The sequence below is a fragment of the Diadema antillarum genome, unplaced genomic scaffold, assembly GCF_040938485.1.
Source record: "Diadema antillarum isolate AM-2024a unplaced genomic scaffold, OU_Dant_1.0 seq00001384_RagTag, whole genome shotgun sequence".
Taxonomy (NCBI): Eukaryota; Metazoa; Echinodermata; class Echinoidea; order Diadematoida; family Diadematidae; genus Diadema; species Diadema antillarum.
Window position 1 is genome coordinate 187347 of NW_027272140.1, and position 26112 is coordinate 213458.

The following is a 26112-nucleotide window of genomic DNA, read 5'->3' on the forward strand; positions in this document are numbered from 1 at the left end:
GAACAACAACAATGGCTATTAATCCCATATTTTGCACATGTTTTGTTCATGTCACGTACATTATTTCATAAAATAACAATTACTTGATCGGACACCATCTTGGGTATGTAAATTAGGGTCAAAGGTCATAAATGTTTTATCCTGTATCTTGGTGAATACATGTCCTATCTCTCCCATATTTTGCACACACAAAGACCATGTTACAAGAATCATTTCACAAAATAACCACTTTTTGCTCAGATGTCATCATGTCTGTGCAAAGTGGGGTCAAAGGTCATATATTCTTTCTGTATCTTCATTATGACGTGTTATCTCTATGGGAGTGCAGTTTTTCTGGCAGTGAAAATTGACATGACTCTCTTTTTCGAGCACTAGCTCACTTATGCTTCGGTGAATTTCTCCCAGATTTTAGTATGTTGTAGCTGAGACTTTGGGCTATCGTAAGTGTGCCCTTCATTTTTTCATACGACGTCGGCATCACGTCGAAAAACTTGGTTGAAAATGGCACGTGGCTTCGATGCAGCGTCATTTTGCTTAATACACAGGGCCTATGGAGCATGAAATAGGTCATTGCATAGCGCATCCGACTCGTAATCCTAAGGTCCCTGGTTCGAGGCTCACCCCTGCCAATATTTTTTTTTTTCATTTTTTTAAACACTTTTTTCTTCTTTTTCTTTAGTTAGTCTTAATCTCCCTTCCTAACTTTATCTTTTTCTGATTTTTTTATGCTTCTCCTTCAAATTTCTATAAAATAACATATTTTTTTCTTTATTTTTCTTTCTTTCTACTACTTTCTGTGCAATAGATGAACAACAACAATGGCTATCAATCCCATATTTTGCACATGTTTAGTTCATGTCACGTACATTATTTCATAAAATAACAACTACTTGATCAGACACCATCTTGGGTATGTAAATTAGGGTCAAAGGTCATAAATGTTTCATCCTGTATCTTGGTGAATACATGTCCTATCTTTCCCATATTTTGCACACACAAAGACCATGTAACAAGGATCATTTCACAAAATAACCACTTTTTGCTCAGACGCCATCTTGGGTGTGAAAAGTGAGGTCAAAGGTCATATGTACTTCTTTCTGTATTTTCGTTATGACGTGTTATCTCTATGGGAGGGATTTTTTTTTATGTGAAAATCGACATGCTTTTCTTTATCGAGCACTAGCTCTCACTTACCCTTCGGTGAATTTCTCCCAGATTTTATGTTGTACCTAAGACTTTGCATTTTGCATCTTGGTGAATACCTGTCCTATCTTTGCCATATTTTGCACACGAATATAGACGATGTCGCAAGAATCATTTCACAAAATAACCACTTTTTCCTCAGATGCCATCTTGGGAGTGTAAAGGTGGGTCAAAGGTCATATGTATTCGTTGCTGTATCTTCGTTATTCAGTGTATACAGAATTGGTACCAAAGATGGCAGATATGACTCCCTTTTCTAAATGAGAATTCAAACCTCACACGGCCAATGTCTCTAAACACAGATGAAACTTGTATTGTCATGCCTATTACGATCAGGACTCGAATCATTGATTAAAAAAAAATCGGATCACCTTAATTTGTCAGTGATGACAAATTACAATCTCTAGTTCTCCTCAAAAGTTGTGCAGAGGTTAGCTCAGAAAGTCCGCTGCCTGTCAATTTCAAAATTATATCATGTATGCATCATGTCCCAAAGACGGCAAATCTAATGTATCATTGTGATCAGTCGACCATGACGTCACTATGACGTCATTATATGAAAACACATTCTCAATCATATCTCATTAATGAAATAGAATTTTTCAATGAAATTTACGTCACATATATTTAAAGTTATGCGCATTCTACTCATGTTCTCAAAATTCATATTTTCTCTTAAAACGTGCGCGTACGCGCGCGTTGAAATATTTGTATGCTCCAATCGAGCTCAAAATTTTTTTGCACACGTTTCAGACCATTTGGAGCATTTTTTGAAAAATTGAAAAAATTGGACGGACGCGTACGCGCGCGCGCATATACGCACGCACAGCTCATATGCAATTGAAATTTCCAGTTTTTTCACTTTGATCGCATGTCTGAAATGTCAAGGAATATTTATACCACGTTTCAAGTCAATCCGACTCAATATGACGTCATACGGGGCCGTCAAAGTTGAAATTCCGCGCGCGCGTCAATGGCGATATACAGTGCAACTATGCCAAAAAACTGCCAATTTTAAATCCGATTTTACTCGTCACGATGGACGGTGACCCCCCATTTTCTTTACATATATTGAAAGCTGATGAGTTGTACATGTCATTTCATGGGTAGGCAATGCTGACAAAATGATTAAAAGATATCAAATTTCTTAATAAAGTAAAAAAAGTAAATTTTCAAAATGACGTCATGAAATTACAAGTTTACTCGAGCGTATCTCACTTATCCTCTGCCAATTTTCTCCCATATTTCAGTATGTTGTAGCTTATGAAATGTTCTTTCATTAATGTTAAAACAACATTTTGATTGGATGACGTCATCGCCTCGTAAAAATGGATTGAATGTATCCTTGTAGAATTTGACCAGTTTACGTGTTATCTCTATGGGAGAGCAGTTTTTCTGGCAGTGAAAATTGACATGACTCTCTTTTTCGAGCACTAGCTCACTTTTGCTTCGGTGAATTTTTCCCAGATTTTAGTATGTTGTAGCTGAGACTTTGGGCTATCGTAAGTGTGCCCTTCATTTTTTCATACGACGTCGGCATCACGTCGAAAAACTTGGTTGAAAATGGCACGTGGCTTCGATACAGCGTCATTTTGCTTAATACACAGGGCCTATGGAGCATGAAATAGGTCATTGCATAGCGCATCCGACTCGTAATCCTAAGGTCCCTGGTTCGAGGCTCACCCCTGCCAATATTTTTTTTTTCATTTTTTTAAACACTTTTTTTTCTTCTTTTTCTTTAGTTAGTCTTAATCTCCCTTCCTAACTTTATCTTTTTCTGATTTTTTTATGCTTCTCCTTCAAATTTCTATAAAATAACATATTTTTTTCTTTATTTTTCTTTCTTTCTACTACTTTCTGTGCAATAGATGAACAACAACAATGGCTATCAATCCCATATTTTGCACATGTTTAGTTCATGTCACGTACATTATTTCATAAAATAACAACTACTTGATCAGACACCATCTTGGGTATGTAAATTAGGGTCAAAGGTCATAAATGTTTCATCCTGTATCTTGGTGAATACATGTCCTATCTTTCCCATATTTTGCACACACAAAGACCATGTAACAAGGATCATTTCACAAAATAACCACTTTTTGCTCAGACGCCATCTTGGGTGTGCAAAGTGAGGTCAAAGGTCATATGTACTTCTTTCTGTATTTTCGTTAGGACGTGTTATCTCTATGGGAGGGATTTTTTTTTAATGTGAAAATCGACATGCTTTTCTTTATCGAGCACTAGCTCTCACTTACCCTTCGGTGAATTTCTCCCAGATTTTATGTTGTACCTAAGACTTTGCATTTTGCATCTTGGTGAATACCTGTCCTATCTTTGCCATATTTTGCACACGAATATAGACGATGTCGCAAGAATCATTTCACAAAATAACCACTTTTTCCTCAGATGCCATCTTGGGAGTGTAAAGGTGAGTCAAAGGTCATATGTATTCGTTGCTGTATCTTCGTTATTCAGTGTATACAGAATTGGTACCAAAGATGGCAGATATGACTCCCTTTTCTAAATGAGAATCCAAACCTCACACGGCCAATGTCTCTAAACACAGATGAAACTTGTATTGTCATGCCTATTACGATCAGGACTCGAATCATTGATTAAAAAAAAAATCGGATCACCTTAATTTGTCAGTGATGACAAATTACAATCTCTAGTTAATCTATTAATCTTATATAATCCAGAAGCCTGAAAACACGGATCCATTTGTAACAACAATTTCCATTTTTAAATGATCCATATGTCTTAATCATGCAAATTAGTGTAATGAGCTAATTTGCATATATAGGGAGGGCAAGTCCAAGATAAGGTCCCCTCAGAAGGCAAAATTTCATCTTCGCTCATTATTGACATGTTTGGTATCATTTTGAAGCTTATGAGTTGAAGTTTTGATTTCCATGGAGGAAAAAATGATATTATATAAATCTATGCAAATTTCAAGGGCTTCATTTGCATAAATGTGAAACACAGCATTACGTATGGGACATTTATAAAAATTCATATTAATTCAAAGGAAAGCAAATGATATTTGATTTATATGTGGACATAAAAAGTTCATCACATAGTTTAACTTGGTATGAAAATTTAGGGATTATGCAAATGATTATGCAAATTAGCTCGTGTCCTATCATGAGATGTCCCATACGTAACAAAATGAGGTCATTTTTTTAGGTTTTTTCTGAAATTGCTAAGGTTATTTTAATGCCCTTTTGGAAAGTTCTAATTTATTGTTTAGAGAAATTAAATACCAGAGAAAAAAGAAAAAAAGTAAAAGAAACATTTTTTATTAGGCATTGAAATAATGTTACGTATGGGACATCCTCATACATATTGCATGTGAATGCATATAGCTAGCTGGGAAGGTCTCTCAGTACACAAATGGTCAATCATCCTGAAGAAAGCATCTCAACATTGTAGCTACTTTTTGAGTTATAGACACTTGAAACAATACATGAACTTGACTGAACAATTTTCAGAAAGGGGGAGGGGAAAATGGCAAAATACACAATGAAAAATCAGCATTAAAGGGATGGTATAGTTTTTTGTAGAAATGAGGATTCCGTTTTCAACATTTAATGAGATGATTGGAAACCAATTATATGAATTACTTAAGAGCATACAATATTAAGACTAGAGGAATTCAAAGTTTATGTATGGAGTTCCAATTTGAAATGGTTGTGATATATATTAAAAAAAATAAAGTAAAATTATTTTTTATTTATTGCAAGTGATACACAAATTGTCCTTATTCAGTTTTCAATAGTAGCCACAACAAAATTCATGGGTATACATACTGAAGTGTGACTCGAATCAATGACCTGACTGCTAGACAGACATCATATATCTACTCGATCACTGGGGTTCCATGCAGCAGGTATTGCTTATTTATTAAACTTGATATTTCTTGTATCAAGCTGAATTTTATTGAAACTGAATGGCAAACTGCCCTTCATCATAGGAAGTAAACACTTTAAACTATTCAATTTTTCAGTAGTAACTATCCTGATAAAAATAGGGCATACATACTAAGGTTGGTCATAAAAATATAGAATATGATTAAATGTGATTATGATGGTAAATATCTGGGGAATATTGTTCCCTTGTCAATCTGGATCAGTATTTGAGTAATTTCAACTGATTCCACTTCAATAATTATGCAAAAATTTGTTTATGGGTATTTTGCAAAATTATTTTGCAAAATACCCATAAACATGGTTCTCCACACACTAAACGAATGGGGGACAAAGGGCATGCATACCCAGGTTGGTCATAAATATATAAAAATATGATTGAATATGATTATAATGGTGAACATTTGGGGAATATTGTTTCCTTGACAATCTGGATCAGTATTTGAGTAGTTTCAACTGATTTTACTTCAATAATTATGCAAAATACCCATAAACATAGTTCTTCACACACTAAATGAATGGGGGACAAACCGTCCCATACGTAACTGTCCCATACGTAACGCGTCATGTCTGTCTTTAATTAGAACCTGTAATTAGAGCTTTTTGCCTAATGACATGAAACTTACCTGTGATAATCTTGAGTGTTGTGACTTTCATCACAGTGAGTTACAAGTTGTAGAATGATATACTTTCAGAGAGTTTTGAGGTTGAAAAAAATGTTCAAAAAAACAAAATTTTTCTGGTCCCATACGTAACGGCACATATTTTCTCTTCTAGAATATAATTGTCAAGGTCATTTTTCTCAATTTTTTACATGATTATACTTCTCCTAGATATCAATCACCATGATGAAGTTCAATATGATGAAAGGCCATTAACACTATTTTTCAGGTCATAAAAGTCTCTGAATGTCCCATACGTAACGTGCGCGTTATCTTGGACTTGCCCGGGACTAATGGGCGTCACCAGGGGGGGGGGGGGGGGGGGGGGGGGGGGGTGCGTTGGGTGCGAACCCCCTTCAGATCCTTTAAAAAAAAAAAAAAAACAAACAAAAAAAAACCAAAAAAAAAACCTTCAGTCCGCGAGCGACCTCAACGCCGGACGCTAAATAATTATTCTTTTCTATTTTTTTTTCCAATTTTGCACCAGGGACAAAAAAAAAATAAAAAAAATCGTGGGCAAAAACAATTCGCACCCCTGGATCTGGCAGCACTGATTTTATACATATCTACTAGTATTCTATACAGTGTTTACTATGTATCGACCGTACCGTACCCCCCCCCCCCCCCATCCTCTGGTTTAAAAAAAAAAAAGACTTACCAAAATAGTAATTCAAGGGTTGGTAAACTGCTTTTTAATGAAAGGGTCATCAAGAAATTAGATATTTTTCTATGATTTCTTTTAACCATAATTAAGTAAGTATATAGTGTGAAACATTGTTCAAAAAGCCCGGAGCCAACAAAAGATTGTGATTCAGCGTGATTCCTGGTTGGCATTCTGCATATAAGCAGGATGTGCCCAGTGTGTACTCATATCAGGGGGGCATTTCATGAAGCATTTTGTCCGATAAATTTGTCGGACAAATTAACTTTCAGCCAATCAGATGCAAGGACTTCAGTAGCTTTTAACAGTTTGTCAGACGAAATATCTGACAAAACGCTTCATGAAGTGCCCCCCCCCCCCCCGAACATACGAACGGCAAAAAGAGTCGCTATAATGTTGGCGCAATGTGATGTAGAATTTACACCTTTGTACCTTACGCTTCGTTATATCAAAGCTAGATCATTGATATTGCAGTGTTGCTTTACATACTAATCTATAAAAAATGTCTTGCATTGCCAATAAAAAGACTTGACCTGGGCTAATTCCTAACTTCTCCATGTATATAATACACACACACAAACAAACACGCACATTTATTAGGGGTTGCTCTAAAGTGCAGGTTCCTTCTCCCGCTTGGTCACTTCGACGCCACCTCGCTGGTCATACCTCCCCCAGTCATGAACATAAACCGACACCCTTGACTACCAGTGGCGGATCCAGGGGGAGGGGCGCACCAGGCGTTTCCCCCCCCCCTTAATTTCCAAAGCGAAAAAATATAGCTTCAAACGGCAGTTTTGAACTGTAAAATGTCAAATTTTTCAAGCTCGCTCGCTCCGCTCGCTCGCATTGAAATTCTCCTGATATTACCGACACCCTTGACTACCAGTGGCGGATCCAGGGGGAGGGGCGCACCAGGCGTTTCCCCCCCCCCTTAATTTCCAAAGCGAAAAAATATAGCTTCAAACGGCAGTTTTGGACTGTAAAAATAAATGTCAAAATTTTCAAGCTCGCTCGCTCCGCTCGCTCGCATTTAAATTCTCCTGATATTGCTGCCAGTAATTGCCAGCAGTTGCGCCCGGTGCGCCCCCCTTTAATTTCGACAGCAAAAAAGATATAGCTTCAAACGGCAGTTTTTGGACTGTAAAATTTAGTCGTAATGCCATTCTCCTGAAGTTGCTGCCAGTAATTGCCGGCAGTTGCGCCCGGTACGCCCTCCTTAATTTCCAAAGCGCAAAAATATAGCTACAAACGGCAGTTTGGGGACTGTAAAATGTCACAATTTTCAAGCTTGCTCGCTCCGCTCGCTCGAATTTAATTCTCCTGATATTGCTGCCAGTAATTGCCAGCAGTTGCCCCGGTGCGCTCCTCTTAATTTCCCAAGCGAAAAAAAATATGGCTAAGAACGGCATTTTTTGGACTGTAAAATGTAAAATTGTCAAGTTCGCTCTCTTCGCTCATCACCTGATGTTGCTGCCAGTAATTGCCATCAGTTCCGTCCAGTGCGCCACCCACCTTAATTTTCAAAGCGAAAATATATATATATAGCTAAGAACGGCAGTTTTTGGACTGTAAAATGTAAAATTTTCAAGCTCGCTCGCTCTGCTCGCTCGCATGTAATGATTATGCTCTCCTGATATTGCTGCCAGCAATTGCCAGGAGTTGCGGCCGATGCGCCCCCCCCTTAAATTCCAAAGCGAAAAAATATAGCTGCAAACGGCAGTTTTTTTGACTGCGAAATGTCAAAATTTTCAAGCTCGCTCGCTCCGCTCACTCGCATTTAATTGTTATGCCATTCTGCTGATGTTGCTGCCAGTAATTGCCGGCAGCTGCGCCCGGTACGCCCCCTTTAATTTCCAAAGCGAAAAAATATAGCTAAGAACGGCAGTTTTCGGGCTGTAAAATGTAAAATTTTCAAGCTCGCTCGCTCTCGCTCGCATGTAATCGTTATGCTCTCCTGATATTGCTGCCAGCAATTGCCAGGAGTTGCGTCCCGTGCGCCCCCCCCTTAAATTCCACAGCGAAAAAATATAGCTACAAACGGCAGTTTTTTTTTACTGTGAAATGTAAAATTTTCAAGCAAGCTCGCTCCGCTCGCTCGCATTTAATTGTTTGCCATTCTCCTGATGTTGCTGCCAGTAATTGCCGCCAGCTGCGCGCGGTGCGCCCCCTTAATTTCCAAAGCAAAAAATAAAGAATAAAATATATGGCTGCAAACGGCAGTTTTGGGACTGTAAAATGTCAAAATTTTCAAGATCGCTCTCTCCGCTTGCTCGCATGTAATCGTTATGCCATTCTCCCGATATTGCTGCCAGTTGTCGTTTCACACCGTCATTCCATAATCCATTTATAGGGGGGACAACCCCCTCCCACAACCTCCCCCTTGCTCGTTCCACTTGCTCGGGCTCGGTCGCGTTCATGACATCAGTGTAAGAATTATTACTAGGAGTTTATTTGAATTATTTAGGCGAAAATTGTTCAATAACAAGTTACCTCAAAATGTACTGATACCTTAAACAATTGGGACTGTTTCAAGTCGATAAAACAAGCAAAACATGCATCAAAATGAATTTTCAGTTTTAACCGTGGGAGGAGGTGGGGGGGACAACAGGCACTTCCACACTCCCCCCCCCCCCCCCCCCTTGCTCGCTCCCTCGCATACTACCCCCCCCCCCCCCCCCAAATGAAATCCTAGCTGTGCCGGTGCCCTTTCCCCGCTTGGTTTCCCTCAAAAACAGTAAAAGTCTAGGGATTGAGAGCTTCCTATATTCCAAATGTCTGTCCAAAAAATCTCGTTACAGTTAGTGTCGAAACGCACCCCCCTTGCAAAAAAGCTGGTGACGCCCCTGGGACTATATGCATACAATAGTGCGGTAGATGGTACCATATGCCATATACATGGCGTGGAAAAGTTGTATAGTACTAGTAGGAGGCTCTCTCTTGTTTGTGCTCTAGATGGGTACTTAACCTGTTTCCTACGGGAACCTGGTGGCCCGTGTATGAAGAGTTTATGGGGATTTTATAATTCAGTATGGAAAGGGTTAAGTAAATCAATCTTGGCTGTCACCCTGGCAGCCTTGGCCAATTGGTACACATACTATCTTTATTAATATCTTTTACTCCAGGCAGCCTGAAAGTGATTTCTTTAAAGTTTCGAATGACAACTTAATAGTGAACCTTTTTTGAGGGAGTGAAACTGCCGAAAGGAGTAGGGGAAGTTGGAGGGGGATATCACCCTCACCCGACCATACTTTTGCATCTTTAGAACAATTTGGTGCACAACTATGGGTGACATATTTCGAACATTTTTCAATTGATAAGTGAAACAATACGTTGGTTATCTATTTTAATTGAAAAAAAATCCTGAACCAAACAATCAAATTCTACAATGATTATGTTGCATTATTGTTTAAGTCATTGATAAGTTATTTGAAACTCTAATATCTAAGAAAAGAGAGAAGAAAAGTGAGGGAGCTTTGTGTATATTGTTTGAATTTAAATTCATTCGTAAAGTTTGAATTTTCAAGCTCATTTCCTTCAGTACCCATCTAAATCTCGAAGCAGCAAAAAACTTTGTACTGAACAACTTTTGCAGATCACCCACATATCATACGGTATCATCTACTAGACTATTGTAAATATTCATATTAGTTCATATGCTAATTGTGACATTTCAGACACTTCCATTGTTTAAAAATGGAAAGTGGAGTTATAAATGAATTTCTCGTCGTCCTTGAAAACCTCAAAAAGTTGTATTATCCCTGCTTTCAGGTTTCCTAGATTGAAACTAGCAACATGTTTCATAATGATCTAATTAGCAAAATATGTTAATTGGGTTAATAAAGATTTTACCCAAGGTTGCTACAGGTTACAAATAAGCTTAGTCTACTTTAATACTCATGTAGAGCACAAATTAAACAAAAAAGAAAAAAAAACTTTCACTAAACAACTTGTCTATATCAGGAACATGGTATTTTTTTTTATTACACCATCTACCGGATTATTGTACATATGCAAATTGGCTCATTAAGCTAATTTGCATGTTTAGGATACTCGCATCATTTCAAAATGGAAACTGTTGTTATGAATGGATTCCTCATCATAGAAAACCCTTGAGAAGTTACATTATCCGTGTTTTCAGGCTTTCTGGATTTAGATTAGAAACATATTACATATTATGCTAAATAGGTGATTATGCTTATTCGGTTAATAAAGATAATTGTCCAAGGTTTCCACGGTGGCAGTCAAGCTTAGATAACTTCAATACCCATCTAGAGCACAAAAAAAAAAAAAAAAAAAAATCTGTGAACAAATTTTACACGTCGTGAACTTGGTACTAACCGTCAACCGGACTATGTGATATGCAAAGTAGCTATTTATGCTAATTATATTTTGAAGACATTTGCATGTTTTCAAAATGGAAACTGTTGTTATAAATGGATTTCTCATAAAAAACCCAAATCCTTGAAAAGTTGTGTTATCCATGTTTTCAGGCTTCTTGGATCGAAACCAGCAACATATTACATATTATGCTAAGTAGCTGAATTTGCTAATCAGACTGTATAAAGTTTATTTGCCAAGGCTGCCAAGGTGGCAACCAAGCTGAATTTACTTCAGTACTCATCTAAAACACAAATCAACGACAACGAAAAAAAATTCCACCAAATAATTTTCCACGTCATAAACAAAGTATGATACAATCTTTTAGACTACTGTGTATGCAAATTAACTCATTATGCTAATTTGCATGTTTGAGACACTTACATCATTTCAAAATGGAGAGTGTTGCTATAAATGGATTCCTCAACATGATTATAAAACCTTGGAAAAGTTGTACATGTACTTTCTGTGTTTCCTGGCTTCCTGGTTCAAAGTTGCAATTTATTACATATTATTCATGTGCTAATTATATGATTATGCTAATTAGGCTAATAAAAAAAAGTTGGGATTTACTTGAATACCTTTCTAGAACACAAATCAACAACAACAAAACAACAAACCCTTGTACCAAAAAGGTTTTCAAGGTCATGTACATGGCCTATGGGACCGTCTACTGGACTACATCAGCTTGAATTTAGGACAGCACAGTAAGGGGAACGTGCGTGAAATAGCCTCCGGCACTAACAACTTGTAATTTAAACTGCATTATTACGCAACCGGCGAATATGAGTTTTAAGAGATCTATGTATTGGTTCCTTTTCAGAGATCACCGGCACGGAAAAAGAAGATTAGTTCTGTGAAGTATACTGATCTGTATCACTCTCATCAACGGTAGCACGTTTACACAGGCCATTGCGCTGTGTATTGGATCACCTGAACGAAGCTGAGACCCAACTTGGCATTGATTACGCAACGAAAACCATTGCCATGTTGACAAACCTGTAGAATGGCGGAGCAGGAGAATATCTAAAGTTGCATCAAGAGATCCACATACACAGATGTGTGACCTTTTGCTGAACTCGGTTTAAAATGTCACAATGAAATCCTGCTAGCAGTCTATTAACCCTTTCTGTGCCGATAAGTCAAATGTGCACAAATTTTACAAAGAAAGCTATGGTCAGGTATTATGATGTGGCAAGCAGAGGGTTAAGGGGTGGTATATTCCTCTCAAGATTGTACGATTCTGAAAATTTAAAGACTAAATGGCGCAATTCGTGCAATGGGTTGGACCCGTGAACTTCTAATTTGCCAATTTAAGTATACAATTATTATTCATGATGATACTAGATTACATTCTAGACGGGATAAGATACGCCTTATGCCCAACAAACGTGCAGATAGATGAGCGGCAGACTTATATTAACTGCGACAACAGCATGATTGTGAGGGTTCTGCTAGAGGAACGAAGAAAGATGGCGGAAACATTCGATAAAAAACACAACGAGATGAAAACGTTTATGTTCTATTGTTTCGTTGTTATGATTTTAATAAACTGTGCATTCATCATATATTTCAACACCAAACCCAGACGAGAAAGTCGGCAAGTTCCAGCGGTTTGCATTATGTGCCACAACGAAAACGGGACAAATACTGTAACATCAGGTGCCGAATCGATCCAAGTTCTTCATATTTGTCGAAATTGTGCACCCCAGTTCCATGAGAGAGCCCAAAATGTAGAGGTCGCGGACGGCAATCGGGACCGAGGTGCTCAACAAATTAGGCCTAACGTTAGGGATCCCGAAAGTCGTATGTGTCCCATATGCTGGGACCGGGAAAAAGGAAGCGTTATATTCCCTTGCCGGCACATGTGCGCGTGCTTAGAGTGCGCTCAGCAGCTCCTGAATTTAGGAAGCTCATGCCCCATCTGCCGCAGGGATGTGCTAGCTATTTTGGAAGTGCACGGGGCCGAAGATCCCGCTTACTATGACGGATGTGCATGTGGTGCCGCACCCAATTGCTTCTTCTTCCCCTGCCGTCATCGCCCCAACATGTGCAAGAGGTGTGCAGAAGTACTGGTGGCCACAAACCGTCCATGTCCTATCTGTGCACGTAACATCAGTGATGTGGCGGAATATTTCTCTTCTTAACGTGATAAAATGTGAATGTATGGGTTGTGAGATCCAATTAGGCATCATCAGCACTGACAAGAGAATCAAACCATATAGTGATATGCAATTCAAAGCATATTGTGTCGCTTCAATAGTAATGACTATAATATTCTGATTGTAGATCTCAATGCAATTCGTCCTGAAAATCGTGGACATACACTTATCTTTTACCCCCCCCCCCCTATTAGGGCCTATATAATTATTGTAAGCTGGAGCCAAGTGAATATGGAAATGAAGACAATGGAGAAGAGAAAGCGCATGAAACATATTTAATTCAAAAAACAAAGTAGACAAAAATCAAAAGCTTCTCCTTGTACAGATAGTGATATCGACTTTGCTTTTTCAATGAATTTTAAAATCTATCTTATGATCTAAACGCGCAAATGAAGTGCAATGGTATATGTTACTTAATTGGTGTATTGAAAAATAATGAATGCAGTTTTGTAGAGTGTCATTTACCTTCTGCCCTCATCTTACAGAGGCTGATTAGGAACTTCGTATGACTGCACAACACTGTAGATTAGGGTTACTATTTGATAATGAATGCGATATGAATGTAGGCTTATACTCACTGAATGTAGAAAATACGCGTGATCAAAATTAGTATCACTATGCCGATATGTACTAGATGTTACAAAAAAAAAGCATTTCCCACTTTTGATCCTTAATAGTACAAAAACTATATATCAAATAACACTGACATTGATATGAGCAATAGCTGAAGAGTGTACAATTTTGTTGGAGGTAATCTATAAATGATATCATAAATCAGTTTTTTTTTTTAAAATTCAAGACTTATTTTTAAGTTAGGTTTAAGATTTTGCTCTGTTTTCAACCCTCTGTACATTTTTTTTTTTTTTGATTTTGCACAGGGGTCAATTGGTGTGTATGGAAGTGTGTGGTTAACACTCTGACAATGGTCCAGAAGAATGGCCAGGATTGGAATTCTCTATTGCATATTCATGAGAAATTCCACTATCACAGCTAGTCTTTATTCATCCTGAAATGTAGTGTATGCAAGCATATGACAACATGTGCTTATTCTTTTCATGCGCAGGCCTTTCACCCTTTACCATGAATTCAGACTAACTGTGCCCAGGGCAATCCATCACGAATTATTAATAAAGCATTTATGTGCCTTGGAGCAAGAGTCCAGAAGCCAAGTCGGCAGAGCTCTGAAAAGGTGGTATTTGAGGTATTCATGTCTACTGTTCAGTGTCATTATAAGCACACACTGATATACACATCATTGGATCTTGTGTAAAATTCAATTTTGTACAGAGGGTTCAAATGTGACCAAAATCTGGAACTTAACTTTAAGATTAATCATGGATTCAACGAAACTGATTCATGCTCTCAAATCCAAATCACCTCCAACTAAACTGTACACTATTCAGCTATTACTCTTATCAATGACAGTGTTATCTGATGTATAGTTTTCGAACTATTAAGGATCAAAAGTGGGAAATGTATTTTGTAACACCTAGTATATATACTGTTCACTTTAATGTTCCTTATTTCCATGCAGTTTGCATAAAAATAAGGTAAAAGAAAACGTTCAAACTGATTTAAAGTGATGCATTTCGAATTAAACTGTAAGACTGAAAGACAATGATGATTAGTATTTGAAGAAACAACAGAGAGGATACAAAGAAATTATGCACCGATATCTCTGTAGGAAAAAATGGAACATTTGATTGCGAGGATTATGCTGATAGCATTCAACAAAGAAGTATCAATCTATTCTAAATCTCGCGCGATTTGATTCAACTTTCATTTCAGTTCTGTTTCGTACATTGTTATATCATTGTTATCAAACAGTCACTGCAAATCTAATGATACATTGATTTCTAAGAACGTACTTATTGCTTATGTGGTGTTTTAAAGTAAATATACAAAGGTAATCAAATTCCTGCTAAATTAATATAAAAGTTCTTGGAATTATCAGTCCGTATAAATGGAAATCAATGTATGTCAGATAAAGTATGAAGACTTGTCGTTATAATCACATGTTATTATGTGAGTGATTGTGTGTGTGTGTGTGTGTGTGTGTGTTTGAAATAGAGATTCTTGAAGTCTTTCTTGTGACCGTTGAAAAAATGGGTTCCTTTAAAAAAAGAAAAGAAGCAAATACATGTATGATACCCTCCTAATTTGAGACCAAACATACAACTTTCGTCCACATCTGTAGGCCTAATGGAGAGATAATCAAAACGGAATCACCACTTGATATGCTTTTTGATTACTAAAAGCTAAATGTTTAACTGAAAAAAAAAGGGTTGTGAGTTTACATCAATAGTGTCCCAAGCAGTTGATTTGTTAATGTGCTCTGTGCTTACTCACCAGCTATTCAGAGCCACTTGTAGCAGCTAAAATGAACTATTGCGATCGCTCTTCGTCCGGCGTCCGTCGTGCGTCGTGCGTCGTGCGTCGTGCGTCGTGCGTAAACTTTTTACATTTTCATCTTCTTTTTGAGGATTCCATGGCCAATTTTCACCTAACTTGGCAGGTAGCATTCCTAGGGGGATAGGATCTCAATTTGTTCAAAATGGGCACCCATGCCCAACTTGGCGTTCAGCCCCCTCCCCCCATTAACCCTATAAAGCCCAAGGGGGGGGGGGGGACATTGTGCCCCCCTACCAGATTTTCATTTGCCACTCCTTCGCCCTTAATCCGATTTCAACCAAATTTGATGACTTTTCCTAAAATCATATTGCAAATCTTATTGCAAACATTTTGATATATAATTTAGCTATATTTGATGTTGCTGGTTGCCATGGCAACCATAAACTGACAACCATGTCAGTCAGATTTTGTATCTGTTTTCTTTTCCCGTATCATTTAACAGCATTACAGTGTATGAAATGGGTGTTTCTTGGCTGAAATTTGTTGAAGGAGAAAAGTATGAAGTAATAATAGTCCTGGACAGTTTTCTTATTATTTCCTTTGTTTTTATGTGACAAAGGCCTAAAACAATAGATATAATAGAGATAATTGAAAACAATAATATTTTCTAAAGATTGCCCTTCTATTTTGTGTTATTTTGATTCCTTCACCAAAGTTATGCCTACAATATCATTAGTTTATAATTTTATCAATTTGCAATCTCAAAATTCCATTATTATGCAAATATGAAATGTCATAACTATACATGTACCCATCCCAAACATTTCATCTTAGGTCTCATAATGTATCATTATGTTGACATGAATTGCGCCCCCATGTGGTGACCTTGAGAAATTTCAACCATAACAAATAATAAGATTCCATTTGCTTATCATTTGTGACAAATATGAAAATGATTGGTCTGTAATAGGACATATAATGGGGATAAAGAAATCATACAGAAAAATCATGTTTTTAGCATATTTCCTATGTATTTCCTTATATTTTGGTAAATAGCACCCTCCATCGGTGACCTTGAGAAAATTCAAATGTTTAGTCATGTAGAGTATGAGTTACTCTACCCATGTGCCAAATATGATGATGATACATCAAATAATAACAAAATAATATGGGGGCACAATGTGCCCCCCTTGGGCCTGCGAGGGGTCAAAATAGCTTGGGCTTAATAGGGTTAAGGAATCTTTAAAAATCTTCTTCTCTAGAACCAAAAGTGATAGAGCGAAGTTAATACTATGAGTTAGTACATTGATGACTGTAGTTTCAAGTTTGTTCATGACGGAATCATGGGTGTCTCCCTTGGGACCCAGGGGAGACGGGTGCGGGGAGGGGTCCTAATGGCCGGGGACCTAAATTGTTCATTTTCATCTTCTTCTTGAGAACCCCGTTACAGATTTTCACCAAACTTGACAGGTAGCAGCACTAGGGGGATAGGAGCTCAATTCGTTCAAATGGGCACCATGCCCCACTTGGGGGCTCCCAAGGGGCCCAACCCCCCCCCCAAGTGAGGAATCTTTCAAAATCTTCTTCTCTAGAACCAGAAGTGATAGAGCGAAGTTAATACTATGAGTTAGTACATTGATGACTGTAGATCCAAGTTCGTTCATGGTGGAATCAGGGGTGCCTCCCTTGGGACCCAGGGGAGGGGTCCTAATGGGGCCTAAATTGTACTTTTTCATGTTCTTCTTGAAAACACCGTGATTTAAAAAAAAAAAATTAGCAGATGGCATACCTAGGGGAAAAGAATCTAATTTGCTTCAAATGGGCACCATGCCCCACCGGGGGGGGGGGGGGGGGGCAACCCACAGCCCCACCCTTATGAATCTTGAAAGATTTTCTCTAGAACCAGAAGTGATTGAGCTAAGTTAATACAATGAGTCAGTATATTGATGACTGTTGTTTCAAGTTTGTTCATGGCAGACTCAGGGGTGCCACCCCTCCCCCTCCCTTGGGACCCAGGGGAGTGGGGTGGGATGGGTCCAAATGGAAACTTACTTAGTAACTCGTACATGTTCATCTTCTTCTTGAAAACCCCTCGATGAATGTTCCACCAAACATGGGACCCTGGGGGCCCAATATCCCCCCTCCCAGCATTACGGAATATTTACAAACCTTCTCTAGAACCAGAAGTGATGAAGCAAAGCTAATACCATGAGTGTATACATTGATGACTTTCTAGTTCAAGTTTGTTCTTTGCAGATCCAGGGCTGTCCCCTCTGCAGACCTAAATTGTCCATTTTCATGATAACAACATAATGGACTTTCACCAATCTTGGCAAGTAGCATTCTTAGGGAGATAGAATCTCTAAATGTTTGAATGGGCACCATGCTTTCCTTGGGGGTCCTAGGGGACCCAAACCTCCCGAATTATTAATGAATATTCAATAATATTCTTCTCTAGAATCAGAAGTAATCAGGTAATAGAGCTTTAAGTCTTTTTTTCCCAAACTGATAGTTCAACCTTCTATAAAGTACAGTGTACTTGCCAGGCATTTTTACCAGTATGATGGAATATGCAAATGGACATCATACCCCCAGCTCTCAACGCTACCCCCATTTCAAGTTTCCAGTGTTCTCAGGTAAGAGTCTGCAAGAATGCATGGCTGCCTGTCAATCAATTTGAGATTATCAGTAGAAAAATAGAAAATAGGAGAACCATGCTTACATTGAGCAATTCCCATTTTGTCAACTTTTGTACACGTACTGACTATAATTGTAAAGTGTTTATTGTTGTTAGCTATAATGGGTTACCCTCTCCCTTTCATGAAAAGGGCCACTGTCTGTGTATATCAATTTTTTATTTTGTTGTGTGTGTTGTTTTCAGACACACTTTATTTTTCAGAGGGAGCAAAGTCTGCTTCCGGTACACGTGATACAGAGCAGTAAAGGTATCTGTCATCACCTCTTCTGTCTGAATGCTCGACTAAAAACCTAATTTGATCGTCTTTTGTAACTCACTAGAATAAAGACTTCACGTGTATCCTTTGTAACCGAAATGTTTTCTAAAAATGGAACAGAACAATAAATGAACAAGTTATTTTCAGAGAAATAAATGACTAATTTGATTAAAGATCTGCTTTTGTCCATCTTGTGCACAGAAAGAACTCGTTGTTTTCCTCAATGTTTGTCTCTAGATATTGTTATACTTTGGTAAACTTATCTCTACTTGTGGATACGACTGTCTGTTTGTGATGAGTCATGTTTTGTGTATTTATTGTGTGTTGGCCTATGTGTGTGTGCGTGTATGTAGGGCTAGGGTATATAGATAAAGGGACATGGGGTATGATTTCGATGTTTAAAAGAGAGAGAGAGAGAGAGAGAGGAAAAGTACATGATATATTCAAGTATGTTTTATGAGACTTTAGTTTACTGTAGGCTTTAATGTCATGCTGTCCTTTCATTTGTCTATTTTCTGAGCGATTATTGTATTAAAGCAGAAGTTTTCAGTTTGATCACATTGATCAAGGTGAATGTTTGTATTCGTTCTGTTGTGAAAACCGATGGTGACATCAAACGTAATTCGAATAAAAATAAAATAAAATAAAAAAACTGTGTCGAGAGGAAGAGAGTGGGCCGGGGGTGGGTGGGTGGGTGGGTGGGAGGGGAGTACATGGCACGCATAATTTTGTGTGACTATATTTCCACGATAATCTTGATGCGACATTGTGTTCATGGTATGTATTGACACGAATGACGGATTATACCAACTGATACCAGTCTGGGGTTACGCTTGCACCTGATGCTCGGAAACGTCACTTTAACGACAGGCCTACATCGTTTCCCGAAGTCACCTTTAAGGTGTATATATTCGCAGTCGACAGGACTAGTCGACTCTATGTTGACACCCATTACTGGTGGATGTCAACGTGTTCCCAGTCCACAATCATTATGATCATGTCTCCACACTGATTGGACATGAAGTTTATTGTAGTGATCTTATATGTGTCATGTGTGATTATTGTTTCAGAATGATAAGCACACCCATAACTAGAAGGGCAATTCCATGAATTAGTAGACATGACCTTAAATTTTAGAATTATGATTTTTTTTTTTTAGTGAAATTTATCTATTATGGTAGAAGAATAATGACAAAATGTCTTAAGATGTTGTCACTTCCAAGAAAACGTGAAAATTTGAATTTTGCACAGTTGATATTTCAGCTTGAAATTATTAGCAAAACTTAATGTTCAAATCATTACTGAATATTTAAAGAAGGGTCATTTAAGTGAATACAGACACATTTTATCATAGAATGTAATCAGCTGTCAGTATTCAGAGCTAAACACTTGTATCAGGATTGCTAATGACCACAACTACTGGAAATTTGTACCCCTTCGAATATACACTCGGCAAAATAAGAAAGTAAGCACTTTTCAAGTTTATATTTCTCATGAAATATTAGGCTAAAGTTGATTGTAAACCATGTGAAAGGTAATTTAATTGGCTATCAACCTGGTAGGTCAATAAAAAGGGAAACTTTACGCATGAGTAAACACCTTTGTTTTTCTCTCCCAAGTCACAAAAGTAAAAATTGCAAAAATGAACAAGTTGTCATTCATCAGTGTTCATGCGTAAGTGCTCTTTCATGTAACGTTAAGAACAAGAGACAAATTTAACACAAAAAAAAAATGAGTTAAGTTCCAAAAATAAACCTATGATCTCTATGATATTTTTGAAGCCCCAAAATACCAATAAAAGCTAAGAAAAAAATAGGAAAATGAAGAATCTTCTGTCAAATCCAAATTCAAATGAAATGAGAGAAGAAGCAATATTAAAAAAAAATGGTAGGAATTTGAAGTTATTTTCTCAAATTAGGAAAATTGTAAATGATATCTGGTTCTTTAATGTATCTCATGATTTCTTAAATTATTAAATTAAAAGAATAAAATAAAGATATTCTGCTCATTTGATCATCTTTGTGCCCTCACTCCCTCTGTCATTTGAAGTTTGAGTTGATAGAAAATTCTTATTTTCCCCTTAAGTTTCCCACTTTCTTTTTGTTTTAGGTTATAAAGAGATAAAGAGAATGAAAACTTATTTTTGCTATTTCATTCATGTCTCTCTTTGTGTTAAACTGGTCTTTTGTAATGATTGTTATCTTAAAGGGCATTTGTAAATGAAAGACAACATGTCAATTTTTGCATTTTTTACTTTTGTGCCTTGGAGGACAAAAACGAATGTGCTCACTCATGCATAAAATTTATACGACCAGGACCTACTACGTTGATAGCCAATTGAATTACCTTGAATATGGTATATAGTACATGGATTTTCATCAAATTCTTCTATGAAAAATGTGAACTCGGAAAAGTGTTTACTTTCTTTTTTGCTGAGTGTATGTAACGTAACTAACCAAAAAATCAACTCTATTTTTCCCGGAAGGAAAGCAACTGCCCAGAATCTTCATATTTTGATAATTCCTCCTTTTCATAAATAGGCCCTAACTCAAAACAGTCCAAACGAATGACTTAGGTTACTTACATTGTCCTATAGTGAATTGACAAGCATTTAAATGTATAACGTAGCTAACCATGTAACGTAACCAACCAAGCAGTAATATAACTAACTGTTTTTGTTACTAATTTTACACTATTCAATGGAAAGTAGGCGGCATACTATATTTAGACATTAAGATGGCAGCAGAAGAAAATTATTGTTTACCCATAATACCATTGGAAGCATGCATGCTCTTCATGTGCTGCAACTCTATGCAACATCCAGAGACTGTACTGTGTACAACATCCCTCAGAAGCACAACTGCATACTATACCAATTTCTAGCAGTGGAATTTCTTCATCTTTATCAACTGGTGTATGATATAATTATGATGAGTTCCAAAACAACTATTTACTAATTACAATTTTTTTTGGTGGTTTTCCTGGTATTTAAAGGTGGTTCAAACTTAAAACTACTCTCTAAAAAAAAATCGAGTGAAAATATTCACTCTTAAAAGAGTGAATACAAAAAAGAGTGAATTTAGAGTGAAATTGGAGTGAATTTTGAGTGAAAATATTCATTTTCACTCATTTTGGAGTGACCTCAGGGATCACTCGAAGATTTTGGAGTGATCCCTGAGGTCACTCTAAAAAGAGTGAAACTGGACATTTTCACTCAAAATTCACTCCAATTTCACTCTAAATTCACTCTTTGTTGTATTCACTCTTTTAAGAGTGAATATTTGCACTCGATTTTTTTAGAGAGTAGATAGATGCAATAACATAGACGTGCACTCTCAGAGCATCTGGCTGTTGTTCACGTACAGAGTTATTTTTTTATATTGATGTACATGTACACATCTGTAGCAAAGTGTACAATGTTAGAGTTATTTGTATCTGGACTTTGTTAACAAACAAAAAATTACCAAGGGATAGTTTATCAACTACTTAATTAAAAGCGTTAATATGACTAGAACGGACAAACACTGGTCCGAGCGAGAAGATCGACTGGTATGTCGGGGGGGGGGGGGGGGGCGGCTGGTTGTGATTGTTAAATGTCTTTACGTAGGGACAAACTGCGTAAGAAAAACAACAATTGGCAAAAGGGCATCGGAGAAGGGTAAACATACGATCGTGAAAACGACATCTCACATTAATCGGGTGCATGTCAGGAGCCCGACCCCAACGAGGCATAGGCCTACAGCCCACGAGTTATACAACCCATCAGTCATACAGCCCACGAGTTTTACAGCCCGCGAGTCATAATTATAGCTCATCAGCTAGACATTAAGTGAACAAGGCCCATGAGCTCGACATCAAGTAAAATAGGTCCATGCGCTGTCTACGGTCCATCAGCTTGACACTAGGCGAATAAGGCACATGAGCTCAACGCTATATAGGCAAATTAGGCCCACGAACAGGACACTACAGGTTAAAAATGTCCACGAGACCGACATTACAACACGAGGCTTAGCACGCAGTGTCGAGCTCGACACTGTAGGCCTATATAGGCCTATGTTTAATGTCGAGCTCGTGGGCCTTATTTGTTTAGTCGATCTCATGGGTCTTATTTGCTTAGTCACTCGGGCTTGTGGCCTTACCCTCTCTCTCTTTTTTTGTTTTGTTTTGTTTTTGTTTTGTTTTGTTTTGTTTTGGCTTTTTTTTTGCCCAGAGCTGGTGGGCTGTGTGACTTGCGGGCTGTATAAATAGGCCTGTATACTCGTGGGCTGTATTACTCGTGGGTGTCAAGCTTGTGGGATGACAACCATTAATTGAAATTGCCACACGCAGTGGTATACATAGTGTATAGCGCTTTACACGAGAACAAGACACACAGACACACTTCAGCGCAATCACACCCTAAACAAGATACATCCATATCCACATGATGCTCTATTGACACTCTTATAAAACATGAATAGCGTGATACTGAAATCATAACCCTGCTGTATTGCTGAAATGCACTTTGTACCCGGAATACAAAATAATATTATGGGGAGCGATATTTCTGTGTACGGTTTTATGTCCAATGGAGGGCACGGGTTTCCCCACAGAATGTTTTGTTTCTGGCGATCTTCATAGCCGCTAGGTTTGGTAAGTATGTTTCTGCCATTATTTTTCTATCCCCGCAAGATTGAGATTCAATTCTCACGAGGTGCAATATTCGCGTGAGAACAAATCAAACATTTATTTGGATAGGTTTGGGAAACATTGACAAAACAACCTTACGGCGCGAACTTCACGAGCGACACTAGTACGCATTTTATAACACATAGAACATCTCTTCCTGTGTTTCTAGTTCACAACGTCCGTAGCTACACGTCCACTCGCAATAGCTCTACTTCAAAACAAAGCCCATGATGAACAGTCGTTTTTAACGATTTCTGTGGCGCATTGTTCAAGTTAGTTTAGATTTTGAGATAACGGGTGGTTACAAGCAAAAGCGGTCCAAAGTTATACTTCTGCATCACGTTGATTATAAACTGACGATGCGTTATGTCCCTACAGTGTTCTTAATGAAAATTACAGACCGAAGTCTAGTGAATGAAAACCTTTAAATCTGTCGATCTGCGGGATATCCCGTATTTCACCCAAACGCTGCAATCGCCTATCCACGGGATAATCCTCCGTAGCAGAGATGGCTTTGACGTTGACGTCATTTATAGAGCTTTAATTATTATAGCCTGTAAACTCTGACCTCTCACAGTCATTTGCCTCACTTACTATCACTGTTAGTTGTTTGAATTGGTGTGTTCACTTTTGAGGTTTATATACGGCTAACAGAATGGGTCTACATCTGTGTGAGATCGAACACTGCCGTACGCGTTACACGTACTTCACTGTTTGTAGTCCCATCCATAGGGATTATGAGTTAGACCGCACTAGTCCACAGTTATCAGTTTTCATTCGGTATAGATTTATTCATATTCGCAAGCATTATACCCTATTAGATATATACTATCGGAAAGCTTACATTATGAAAATTGTATTATTGACAATTATTTTTCTGTATAAAGACTTTGAATAGTTTTTATTAGTGGTTTTGTTTGAAAAGATTTTATTTTCTGCATTTCATATTTTCTTTCAGAATACAAAAATAACAAAGGCAGGTTCAATTACACAAATACAATTCTGAAAATTATTGACATATTACATAGTAAGTCATATTTTGTATATAAAGACAAATGAAACGTTAAATAACATACAAAATGTTTATATGGCCAATAATGACTTGATTCACAGTACAATATATAATATATACATATAATGCAGAGGGCCGCCGTTATAAGCCGTGCTTGAACAGACGGACAGCCAGGTTTCTTTTGAATAAGCGATAAATATCTTTGATAAATTAATAAATTTGAACACGAGATATGATAATTCATAAATGTGTAGGGCTTAATTCATGCTTAAATATCTACATCATAATATTGCCGTCACATGATTTATCACATGACGCTGATTTACATCTTTTATTAAAGACCAATACTTTCTCTTTCAATTGATGCATAGTTTTTCATTGTTTTCTTCTCATATACAAATGTTGGTGACATCGTCTTTAACACTGAATTTGAGACAGCACAGTTCAGTGAACAAGCGTGAAATAGTCTCCCAAAATACTTTTACCTATTATATACACAATACTCGTATATACAAAATTCCAAAATTCTATAATTCTCTGCATCCTAGTCTTAAACAATTTCAAGGGGTTTCCACATTGCATTTAAATGTATAATTCAGATAAATCTAAATTCTAATTCTCCAACATGACTACGGTATTGGACATTGATGGTGGTATTTGTGATTTCTTGTTAACTTATTAACGTCTACCACATTCACTAAATCCATTGCTACTATCATTCATGAAAACGATACTCATCGTCTCTCAGCGGGTTGAAGAGATTTAATTGTCTTGTTCTTAGTTAAGAAAATTAAGGTAATAATGTTTCCACTTCGTTTTAGTCCATGAAAAAAAAAAACATACACACACACCCGTAGGTATCTATAGATAAGTAGAAGACACAATATAAGACAGTCTATATCCAGTCTATTTCGGGCTGGTGTACAGCGAATTAAGGTTCATTTTCTACCTTCCCTCTCCCTAGGTACAATAATATTCATGCGCATAAAATGAGTACTATGAGCGCATGTACACAACAAGACAAGAGGAATATTACGAAACAATTGTTTGCCCTTTTTTATTTCATTTACAGAAGTGAAAGTTTCATTTAGTAATCTGTGCTATAATGTGACGTTGTCTGCAACTGTGTAGGATCTATACTATTTTCATACTGGCATACCAGTGTTGAACATGAGTTTGTTTATGCACTGTTCGACTCTCTATCTTTCTCTCTCAACTTATTCTATATAAGCACATTACCTTTACGATGGGTTCCTCCCATCAGAATGAGACATTCTTATTCAAGATACTAGACATTATTTTTAACTAATTTGTACCTCACGCCACATGTAACTTCAGAGTGTCACCATTAGGGTTATAGCCTATGCTGGCTTACCTTAAAGCTGGAACCCCCACTATTATCATTGTATTAATTGGGTTCAGGTTGTGTCATGTTCTATGTCATGTAACAAGTCGAAATAAGTGTAAATTGAATTGAATTGAACTGAATCAAACTGAACTTAATTGATTCCAACTCATATTACGTGTTTGACGTGCACCTTTTTTAAGACATTAACAATGATCTATGTAATGGTTGCTCTTCAGAGATCACCATCACGTCATCACAGGACAAATATGAGAGACATGAAGTTCTGATCTGCCTCACTCTCATCTAGGGCAACACGTTTTACATTGATATGAATTGGATCACCTGAACGAAAGTGGGACCCGACTCAGCATTAATCGACCCAAAGAAAACAATTGCCATATTGACTATATACCTGTACAATGGCGGTGGAGAATATTCGCGTAAGGTTATATCATGAGATCCAGATACATCGGGATGCTTTTACTGAACTTGGTCTAAAATGTTACAATGGAATCCTGGTAGCAGCCAAAGGAGTCGGTACATTTCTCTCAAGACTGTACAATTTTGGAATTCACGTCATCCAAATATTGAATGGCGCAAATAGAGAAATGAATTGGACCTGGACCTCTTCCCAAATTGTACAAGTACTATTTGGGATGATAATATATTGCATACTAGACGTGATAAGAGATGCTTTATCACCTACAAATCACAGGCAAGATGAGCGGCGGAGTCACAATATAAACTGTGATAACTCCATGATTGAGATGGTTCTCCGAGAGGA